The sequence below is a fragment of the Pseudophryne corroboree genome, unplaced genomic scaffold, assembly GCF_028390025.1.
Source record: "Pseudophryne corroboree isolate aPseCor3 unplaced genomic scaffold, aPseCor3.hap2 scaffold_945, whole genome shotgun sequence".
In the NCBI taxonomy this organism is placed as follows: domain Eukaryota; kingdom Metazoa; phylum Chordata; class Amphibia; order Anura; family Myobatrachidae; genus Pseudophryne; species Pseudophryne corroboree.
Genome location: NW_026970525.1, coordinates 116,165 through 126,283, shown reverse-complemented (window position 1 = coordinate 126,283; position 10,119 = coordinate 116,165). Strand labels below are relative to the sequence as shown.

The following is a 10,119-nucleotide window of genomic DNA, read 5'->3' as shown; positions in this document are numbered from 1 at the left end:
TTTATAAAAAAACAGCTAGGAAGCACAATTTAGCAGTGGGTTGCAGAGAAAAAGAAAAATGCTGGCAGAAAAATCCAATTGAGTGATTAAACAGCTCTTCATTTTCTGGCTTTATTTTTATGATAACAAATTTGTTCTCTGAAAAGTGTCCACAAAGCCAAGTATCTGATTAACATATTTGTAGGGATGGTTTTTCACCTATTACTAAATTAAACTTGCTTCATTGGAAAGGCAGCAAGATGCATCCTCATTTCAATGCCTACCTCTGGGTTATGGGCCCAGCATGCTTCCATTGCAGTACTCTGCTGCACATGTAAGTGCAAGAGATCCTGAAGCACTCACTCATCATGCGAAAGTACCAATGTGTTTCTTCATTGGTTGCTGGAAGAAACATCTTACAAAAACTCTCCAGATTATTGACTTTTTAAAGTTTTTCTAGGAAACGTTCTAGATGAATGCTTATTAGTCTTTGTCAGTATGTATTTTCTGCAAAGTGTCTCTGTGGCGCAATCGGTTAGTGTGTTCAGCTATTTATCAAAAGGTTGGTGGTTCAATCCCACCCAGGGACGTAATTGACCTTGTGATCAGATTTTGGTGATATTTAAGTAGACAAGTCAAAATTGCAAACCCCCTCTTATGGTGTAGGGTACCTGGCCTTCTCTGATGTAATCAGAGTTAGATTTGATTAAGTGATTTTATAAAAAAAACAGGTAGGAAGCACAATTTAGCAGTGGGTTGCAGAGAAAAAGAAAAATGCTGGCAGAAAAATCCAATTGAGTGATTAAACATCTCTTCATTTTCTGGCTTTATTTTTATGATAACAAATTTGTTCTCAGAAAAGTGTCCACAAAGCCAAGTATCTGATTAACATCTTTGTAGGGATGGTTTTTCACCTATTACTAAATTAAACTTGCTTCATTGGAAAGGCAGCAAGATGCATCCTCATTTCAATATCTACGGAAATAATACAGGTTGACACCAGGAAACATTAACGCCACTGCATCTTTGCTGTTTTCTCATGTGGAAGTCTGTTTAATATGAAAACAAGGTGATATCTAATTAGCACACAGGTAAGGAATTAAGAAAATCTTTATTTAAGGGTGAAGATGTTTCTCACAAAATCGTTGCCCCAATGCATCATTGAAATTCAAGCTGGAAAGATGATTTTAATATATCACTTGTACATTTTGTATTGCTCTTCTGGTGACAATGTAGTTTGTTTTTGTCAATTACCATTTTAATAATCGGGTAAAGAAAATTAATTGGATTTTTGAAAGAAAACAATACTGTCAATATACTATTAAAACAAATTAAAATGGTAAAAGTTATTGTACTTTAAGTAAAAATAAAAGAGCAAAAATATCAATCCCAGTTTTGGATTACTTTAATTAACAAAAAAAAATGCATATAGCAGAGGATAGTTTCAATCTGCCTACCTCTGGGTTATGGACCCAGCACTTCCATTACAGTACTCTGCTGCACATGTAAGTGCAAAAGATCCTGAAGCACTCACTCATCATGGGAAAGTACCAATGTGTTTCTTCATTGGTTGATGGAAGAAACATCTTACAAAAACTCTCCACATTATTGACTTTTTAAAATGTTTCTAGGAATCGTTCTAGATGAATGCTTATTAGCCTTTGTCAGTATGGACTTTTGCAAAGTGTTGCTGTGGCGCAATCAGTTAGTGTGTAAGGCTATTAACCAAAAGGTTGGTGGTTCAATCCCACCCAGAGACTTAATTGACCTTGTTATCAGATTTTGGTGATCTTTAAGTAGACAAGTCAAAATTTCAAACCCCCTGTTATGGTGTAGGGTACCTGGCCTTCTCTGATGTAATCAGAGTTAGATTTGATTCAGTGATTTTATAAAAACAGCTAGGAAGCACAATTTAGCAGTGGGTTGCAGAGAAAAAGAAATATGCTGGCAGAAAAATCCAATTGAGTGATTAAACAGCTCTTCATTTTCTGGCTTTATTTTATGCTAACAAATTTGTGCTCTGAAAAGTGTCCACAAAGCCAAGTATCTGATTAACACCTTTGTAGGGATGGTTTTTCACCTATTATTAAATTAAACTTGCTTCATTGGAAAGGCAGCAAGTGATGTCATCCAAGCAGTGGGTCAAAGTTGGCTTCAAACCTCGTCTGCTTATGAAAAGAGAAAAGGGGTATGCAGGGCATGGCGGCCTTTTGCGGTGCTTGGATGACCCCTAGTTCGCATTAAATAATGCAGTCGAGTTTCCCACATTTGGGGAAATCACAGGGGTCAGCATACCCAGAATGCAATGAATGAACCGCTCCCTGGGAGAACAGTCTTCATGACCATGGTATCTCCTATGCAAAATAAGTATGATTTGGGATAGGGCTGGGGAGGGCCGCTGCTCAGGCACATCTCTGTCAAGTAAAGGAGATTCAACTGAGGCAGCACAAGGGAACTCTCATCTGGGGACAACAACTGCAGGGAGAACACATATTTTCAGATGAACATGGGAGGGCAGAAGGCTGCCTAATACTGAAGCACCCCCAAACAACAAACCAAATGCAACAACTAGTGCAAGCATTCCTGGGGGAAGGCCTGCAGCAGATGGATTTGCATATGGCGATGTCATCCAAGCAGTGGGTCAAAGTTGGCTTCAACCCTCGTCTGCATATGAAAAGAGAAAAGGGGCGTGCAGGGCATGGCGGCCTTTTGCGGCACTTGGATGACCCCTAGTTCACATTTCTTGCAGCAGCTGGGCACTGTAACAGCTCCAGAGCTGCTCTGTAAGGCAAGTAAAAGGGTGTGGGCCCTGCAGCACTACCTGTAGTTCGCATTGTGCGAGACCCCTAGTTCGCATTAAACACCCCCACCCTCCTTCGGTGTGGGGCTCATGTTGGCCATGCCCCAGCCCCTGAAGCATTCACGCTGATTTCTTGCAGCAGCTGGGCACTGTAACAGCTCAAGAGCTGCTCTGTAAGGCAAGTAAAAGGGTGTGGGCCCTGCAGCACTAACTGTAGTTTGCATTGTGCTTTGGAAGGCACAAAGTAAGCAGACGGGAAGAGAAGTCAGGATAGTGCACAAGGGTATAGACGGGAGGGGCTCAAGAAAAAAGAAGTGGAAACAGACAGCAAACTAGGCTTCCAATGCACAATGCAAACTACAGGTAGTGCTGCAGGGCCCACACCCTTTTACTTGCCTTACAGAGCAGCTCTGGAGCTGTTTAATCACTCAATTGGATTTTTCTGCCAGCATAATTTTTCTCTTACGTCCTAGAGGATGCTGGGGACTCCGTAAGGACCATGGGGGATAGACGGGCTCCGCAGGAGACATGGGCACTTTAAGAAAGACTTTAGATCTGGGTGTGCACTGGCTCCTCCCTCTATGCCCCTCCTCCAGACCTCAGTTTACTACTGTGCCCAGAGGAGACTGGGTGCTTTTCAGGGAGCTCTCCTGAGTTTCCTGACAGAAAGTATATTTGTTAGATTTTTTTATTTTCAGGGAGCCTGCTGGCAACAGACTCCCTGCATCGAGGGGCGGAGGGGAGAGATGCACACCTACTTCTGTGAGTTGATAGGCTCTGCTTCTTAGGCTACTGTACAGCATTAGCTCCAGAGGGATCGTACGCAGGTCTCACCCTCGCCGTCCGTCCCAGCGCCGCGCCGCCGTCCCCCTCGCAGAGCCGGAAGATAGAAGCCGGGTGAGTATGAGAAGAAAAGAAGACTTCAGAGGCGGCGGAAGACTTCATGATCTTCACTGAGGTAACGCACAGCAGTAAAGCTGTGCTCCATTGCTCCCATACACCTCTCACACGGCAGTCAGTGTAAGGGTGAAGGGCGCAGGGGGGACGCCCTGGGCAGCAATATAGACCTCTCTTTGGCAAAATAAATATATATGCAGCTAGGCACTGTATATATATATAAGAGCCCCCGCCTTTTTTTTACTATATTTGAGCGGGACAGAAGCCCGTCGCTGAGGGGGTGGGGCTTCTCCCTCAGCACTCACCAGCGCCATTTTCTCCACAGCACCGCTGAGGGGAAGCTCCACGGACTCTCCCCTGCTTATACCACGGTAGAAAGAGGGTCTTAAAGAAGAGGGGGGCACATAATTAGGCGCATATATATATGGAAATACAGCGCTACTGGGTAAACATAAAATTATTGTGTTTTTTTCCTGGGTCATATAGCGCTGGGGTGTGTGCTGGCATACTCTCTCTCTCTGTCTCTCCAAAGGGCCTTGTTGGGGAACTGTCCTCAGATAAGAGGATTCCCTGAGTGTATGGTGTGTCGGTACACGTGTGTCGACATGTCTGAGGTAGAAGGCTCTCCTAGAGAGGAGCAGGAGCAAATTAATGTGGTGTCTCCATCGACAACGCCGACACCTGACTGGATGGATATGTGGAATGTTTTAAGTGCTAATGTAAACTTATTACACAAGAGATTAGACAAAGCTGAAGCTAGGGAACAGTCAGGGAGTCAACCCATGCCTGTCCCTATGTCGCAGGGACCTTCGGGGTCTCAAAAGCGCCCACTATCCCAAATAGTTGACACAGATACCGACACGGATTCTGACTCCAGTGTCGACTACGATGATGCAAAGTTACAGCCAAAATTGGCTAAATGTATTCGATATATGATTATTGCACTAAAAGATGTTTTGCACATCACAGAGTCCCCTGTCCCTGACACGAGGGTACACATGTATAAGGGAAAGAAACCTGAGATAACCTTTCCCCCCTCACATGAGTTGAACGAATTATGTGAAAAAGCTTGGGAATCTCCAGACAAAAAGCTGCAGATTCCCAAAAGGATTCTTATGGCGTATCCTTTCCCGCCAATGGACAGGATACGGTGGGAATCCTCCCCTAGGGTGGATAAAGCATTGACACGCTTATCCAAAAAGGTAGCGCTGCCATCCCAGGATACGGCTACCATCAGGGACCCTGCTGACCGCAAGCAGGAGGTTACCCTAAAGTCCATTTACACACATTCTGGTACCTTACTCAGACCGGCAATTGCGTCGGCCGGGGTTGTAGCGCGGTGGCAGCGGAATTGCAGACCCGTCCTCAATTCCTGCTAAAAGTGGAATCATCCTTTCATATGAACCAACCTATTGTGATGCCTGTGGCTACGCGTGACTTGGAGGATTCCGAGTCCCTTGATGTGGTCAGGGCTTTGAAAATTTACGTGGCCAGAACGGCTAGAGTCAGAAAAACAGAAGCACTGTTTGTCCTGTATGCAGCCAACAAGATTGGCACCCCTGCTTCAAAGCAGACTATTGCTCTCTGGATCTGTAACACGATTCAGCAGGCGCATTCTATGGCGGCAAATCCATCTGCGAACTACAGGTAGTGCTGCAGGGCCCACACCCTTTTACTTGCCTTACAGAGCAGCTCTGGAGCTGTTACAGTGCCCAGCTGCTGCAAGAATTCAGCTTGAATGCTTCAGGGGCTGGGGCATAGCCAACATGAGCCCCACACCAAAGGAGGGTGGAGGTGTTTAATGCAAACTAGGGGTCAGCCAAGCGCCGCAAAAGGCCACCATGCCCTGCACGCCCCTTTTCTCTTTTCATATGCAGACGAGGGTTGAAGCCAACTTTGACCAACTGCTTGGATGACATCACCATATGCAAATCCATCTGCGGCAGGCCTTCCCCCAGGAATGCTTGCACTAGTTGTTGCATTTGGTTTGTTGTTTGGGGGTGCTTCAGTATTAGGCAGCCTTCTGCCCTCCCATGTTCATCTGAAAATATATGTTCTCCCTGCAGTTGTTGTCCCAAGATGAGAGTTCCCTTGTGCTGCCTCAGTTGAATCTCCTTTACTTGACAGAGATGTGCATGAGCAGCGGCCCTCCCCAGCCCTATTCCAAATCATACTTATTTTGCATAGGAGATACCATGGTCATGAAGATTTTTCTCCCAGGGTGAGGTTCATTCATTGCATTTTGGGTATGCTGACCCCTGTGATTTCCCCAAATGTGGGAAACTCGACTGCATTATTTGTGGTAGTGGGAGGCTGTGTTTGTGATTTCTTCTGGTCAGCTCTGGTAAAAGTCAGATTTCTTTGTTTCAGATTTTCCTTTAGCCTTGTTCTTCTTTCGAGAGTTCCCTTGTGCTGCCTCAGTTGGATCTCCTTCACTTAACAGGGGGGTGCCCGAGCAGCGACCCTCCCCAGCTCTAGCCCAACTCCTACTTACCTGCCAGGTGAGATACTATGATCATGAAGGTGCTTCTCCCAGGGCAAGGCTCACCCATTGCACTCTGGGTGTGCTGCCCCTGCGATTTCCCCAAATGTGGGAAACTTGACTGCATAATTTGTGTTTCCCCTGGTCGGCTCTCGTATAATTCAGATATCTTTGTCTCAGATCTCTCTCCAGCCTAGTTTGCTGTCTGTTTCCACTTCTCTTTTCTTCAGCCGCTCCCTTCTATACCCTTGTGCACTATCCTGACTTCTCCTCCCGTCTGCTTACTTTGTGCCTTCCAATGCACAATGCAAACTACAGGTAGTGCTGCAGGGCCCACACCCTTTTACTTGCCTTACAGAGCGTCTCTGGAGCTGTTACAGTGCCCAGCTGCTGCAAGAAATCTGCTTGAATGCTTCAGGGGATGGGACATGGCCAACATGAGCCCCACACCAAAGGAGGGTGGAGCAGAAGGCTGCCTAATACTGAAGCACCCCCAAACAACAAACCAAATGCAACAACTAGTGCAAGCATTCCTGGGGGAAGGCCTGCCGCAGATGGATTTGTGGTGATGTCATCCAAGCAGTTGGTCAAAGGTGGCTTCAACCCTCGTCTGCATATGAAAACAGAAAAGGGGCGTGCAGGGCATGGTGGCCTTTTGCGGCGCTTGACTGACCCCTAGTTTGCATTAAACACCTCCACCCTCCTTCGGTGTGGGGCTCATGTTGGCTATGCCCCAGCCCCTGAAGCATTCAAGCTGATTTCTTGCAGCAGCTGGCCACTGTAACAGCTCCAGAGCTGCTCTGTAAGGCAAGTAAAAGGGTGTGGGCCCTGCAGCACTACCTGTAGTTTGCATTGTGCATTGGAAGGCACAAAGTAAGCAGACGGGAGGAGAAGTCAGGATAGTGCACAAGGGTATAGAAGGGAGCGGCTGAAGAAAAGAGAAGTGGAAACAGACAGCAAACTAGGCTGGAGAGAGACCTGAGACAAAGAGATCTGAATTATACGAGAGCCGACCAGGGGAAACACAAATTATGCAGTCAAGTTTCCCACATTTGGGGAAATCGCAGGAGCAGCACACCCAGAGTACAATGGGTGAGCCTTGCCCTGGGAGAAGCACCTTCATGATCATAGTATCTCACCTGGCAGGTAAGTAGGAGTTGGGCTAGAGCTGGGGAGGGTCGCTGCTCGGGTACCCCCCTGTAAAGTGAAGGAGATCCAACTGAGGCAGCACAAGGGAACTCTCGAAAGAAGAACAAGGCTAAAGGAAAATCTGAGACAAAGAAATCTGACTTTTACCAGAGCTGACCAGAAGAAATCACAAACACAGCCTCCCACTACCACAAATAATGCAGTCAAGTTTCCCACATTTGGGGAAATCACAGGGGTCAGCATACCCAAAATGCAATGAATAAACCTCACCCTGGGAGAAAAATCTTCATGACCATGGTATCTCCTATGCAAAATAAGTATGATTTGGAATAGGGCTGGGGAGGGCCGCTGCTCATGCACATCTCTGTCAAGTAAAGGAGATTTAACTGAGGCAACACAAGGGAACTCTCATCTGGGGACAACAACTGCAGGGAGAACATATATTTTCAGATGAACATGGGAGGGCAGAAGGCTGCCTAATACTGAAGCACCCCCAAACAACAAACCAAATGCAACAACTAGTGCAAGCATTCCTGGGGGAAGGCCTGCCGCAGATGGATTTGCATATGGTGATGTCATCCAAGCAGTGGGTCAAAGTTGGCTTCAACCCTCGTCTGCATATGAAAAGAGAAAAGGGGCGTGCAGGGCATGGTGGCCTTTTGCGGCGCTTGGCTGACCCCTAGTTTGCATTAAACACCTCCACCCTCCTTTGGTGTGGGGCTCATGTTGGCTATGCCCCAGCCCCTGAAGCATTCAAGCTGATTTCTTGCAGCAGCTGGGCACTGTAACAGCTCCAGAGCTGCTCTGTAAGGCAAGTAAAAGGGTGTGGGCCCTGCAGCACTACCTGTAGTTCGCATTGTGCGTTGGAAGGCACAAAGTAAGCAGACAGGAGGAGAAGTCAGGATAGTGCGCAAGGGCATAGAAGGGAGCGGCTCAAGAAAAGAGAAGTGGAAACAGACAGCAAACTAGGCTGGAGAGAGACCTGAGACAAAGAGATCTGAATTATACGAGAGCCGACCAGGGGAAACACAAATTATGCAGTCAAGTTTCCCACATTTGGGGAAATCGCAGGAGCAGCACACCCAGAGCAATGGGTGAGCCTTGCCCTGGGAGAAGCACCTTCATGATCATAGTATCTCACCTGGCAGGTAAGTAGGAGTTGGGCTAGAGCTGGGGAGGGTCGCTGCTCGGGTACCCCCCTGTAAAGTGAAGGAGATCCAACTGAGGCAGCACAAGGGAACTCTCGAAAGAAGAACAAGGCTAGAGGAAAATCTGAGACAAAGAAATCTGACTTTTACCAGAGCTGACCAGAGGAAAGCACAAACACAGTCCCCCACTACCACAAATAATGCAGTCAAGTTTCCCACATTTGGGGAAATCACAAGGGTCAGCATACCCAAAATGCAATGAATGAACCTCACCCTGGGAGAACAATCTTCATGACCATGGTATCTCCTATGCAAAATAAGTATGATTTGGAATAGGGCTGGGGAGGGCCGCTGCTCATGCACATCTCTGTCAAGTAAAGGAGATTCAACTGAGGCAGCACAAGGGAACTCTCATCTGGGGACAACAACTGCAGGGAGAACACATATTTTCAGATGAACATGGGAGGGCAGAAGGCTGCCTAATACTGAAGCACCCCCAAACAACAAACCAAATGCAACAACTAGTGCAAGCATTCCTGGGGGAAGTTCTGCAGAAGACGGATTTGCATACGGTGATGTCATCCAAGCAGTGCAAAAGAGAGATATCGGCAAGGAAATGCTGTATTGTACCTTTGCATTTTTCTCCCAAACGAAAGACACTAGAATGAAAATTTTAAAGCCTCCTGTTAGTGCTTCATCTACACGTTATAGCCCTGCATTTTCCAATGCCTATCTCTTTGCAAAAGAGAGATATCGGCAAGGAAAAGCTGCATTGTACTTTTGCATTTTTCTCCCAAACGAAAGACACTAGAATGAAAATTTTAAAGCCTCCTGTTAGTGCTTCATCTACACGTTATAGCCCTGCATTTTCCAATGCCTAGCTCTTTGCAAAAGAGAGATATTGGCAAGGAAAAGCTGTATTGTACCTTTGCATTTTTCTCCCAAACGAAAGACACTAGAATGAAAATTTTAAAGCCTCCTGTTAGTGCTTCATCTACGCGTTATAGCCCTGAATTTTCCAATGCCTATCTCTTTGCCAAATAGAGATATCGGCAAGGAAAAACTGTATTGTACCTTTGCATTTTTCTCCCAAACGATAGACACTAGAATGAAAATTTTAAAGCCTCCTGTTAGTGCTTCATCTACACGTTATAGCCCTGAATTTTCCAATGCCTATCTCTTTGCCAAAGAGAGATATCGGCAAGGAAAAACTGTATTGTACCTTTGCATTTTTCTCCCAAACGAAAGACACTAGAATTAAAATTTTAAAGCCTCCTGTTAGTGCTTCATCTACACGTTATAGCCCTGAATTTTCCAATGCCTATCTCTTTGCAAAAGAAAGATATCGGCAAGGAAAAGCTGTATTGTACCTTTGCATTTTTCTCCCAAACGAAGGACACTAGAATGAAAATTTAAAAGCCTCCTGTTAGTGCTTCATCTACACGGTATAGCCCTGAATTTTCCAATGCCTAGCTCTTTGCAAAAGAGAGATATTGGCAAGGAAAAGCTGTATTGTACCTTTGCATTTTTCTCCCAAACGAAAGACACTAGAATTAAAATTTTAAAGCCTACTGTTAGTGCTTCATCTACACGTTATAGCCCTGAATTTTCCAATGCCTAGCTCTTTGCAAAAGAGAGATATCGGCAAGGAAAAGCTGTATTGT

General features: G+C 45.8%; 6 non-coding genes and 1 pseudogene across 6 annotated transcripts; 2 read left to right on the top strand and 5 right to left on the bottom strand.

Moving 5' to 3' along the window:
- Positions 1-2,171: 2,171 nt before the first annotated feature.
- Positions 2,172-2,350, bottom strand: LOC135048099 (U1 spliceosomal RNA; annotated as a pseudogene).
- Positions 2,351-5,846: 3,496 nt separating this feature from the next.
- Positions 5,847-6,010, top strand: LOC135048151 (U1 spliceosomal RNA). The gene has a single exon (XR_010240090.1). It is a non-coding gene; the product is annotated as a U1 spliceosomal RNA (small nuclear RNA).
- Positions 6,011-6,162: 152 nt separating this feature from the next.
- LOC135048164 (U1 spliceosomal RNA) lies at positions 6,163-6,325 on the top strand. The gene has a single exon (XR_010240103.1). It is a non-coding gene; the product is annotated as a U1 spliceosomal RNA (small nuclear RNA).
- Positions 6,326-7,149: 824 nt separating this feature from the next.
- LOC135048064 (U1 spliceosomal RNA) lies at positions 7,150-7,312 on the bottom strand. Its single transcript, XR_010240013.1, has one exon. It is a non-coding gene; the product is annotated as a U1 spliceosomal RNA (small nuclear RNA).
- Positions 7,313-7,464: 152 nt separating this feature from the next.
- LOC135048150 (U1 spliceosomal RNA) lies at positions 7,465-7,628 on the bottom strand. Its single transcript, XR_010240089.1, has one exon. It is a non-coding gene; the product is annotated as a U1 spliceosomal RNA (small nuclear RNA).
- Positions 7,629-8,302: 674 nt separating this feature from the next.
- Positions 8,303-8,463, bottom strand: LOC135048092 (U1 spliceosomal RNA). Its single transcript, XR_010240034.1, has one exon. It is a non-coding gene; the product is annotated as a U1 spliceosomal RNA (small nuclear RNA).
- A 152-nt stretch (positions 8,464-8,615) lies between these two features.
- Positions 8,616-8,779, bottom strand: LOC135048143 (U1 spliceosomal RNA). The gene has a single exon (XR_010240082.1). It is a non-coding gene; the product is annotated as a U1 spliceosomal RNA (small nuclear RNA).
- Between the last annotated feature and the right edge of the window lie 1,340 nt (positions 8,780-10,119).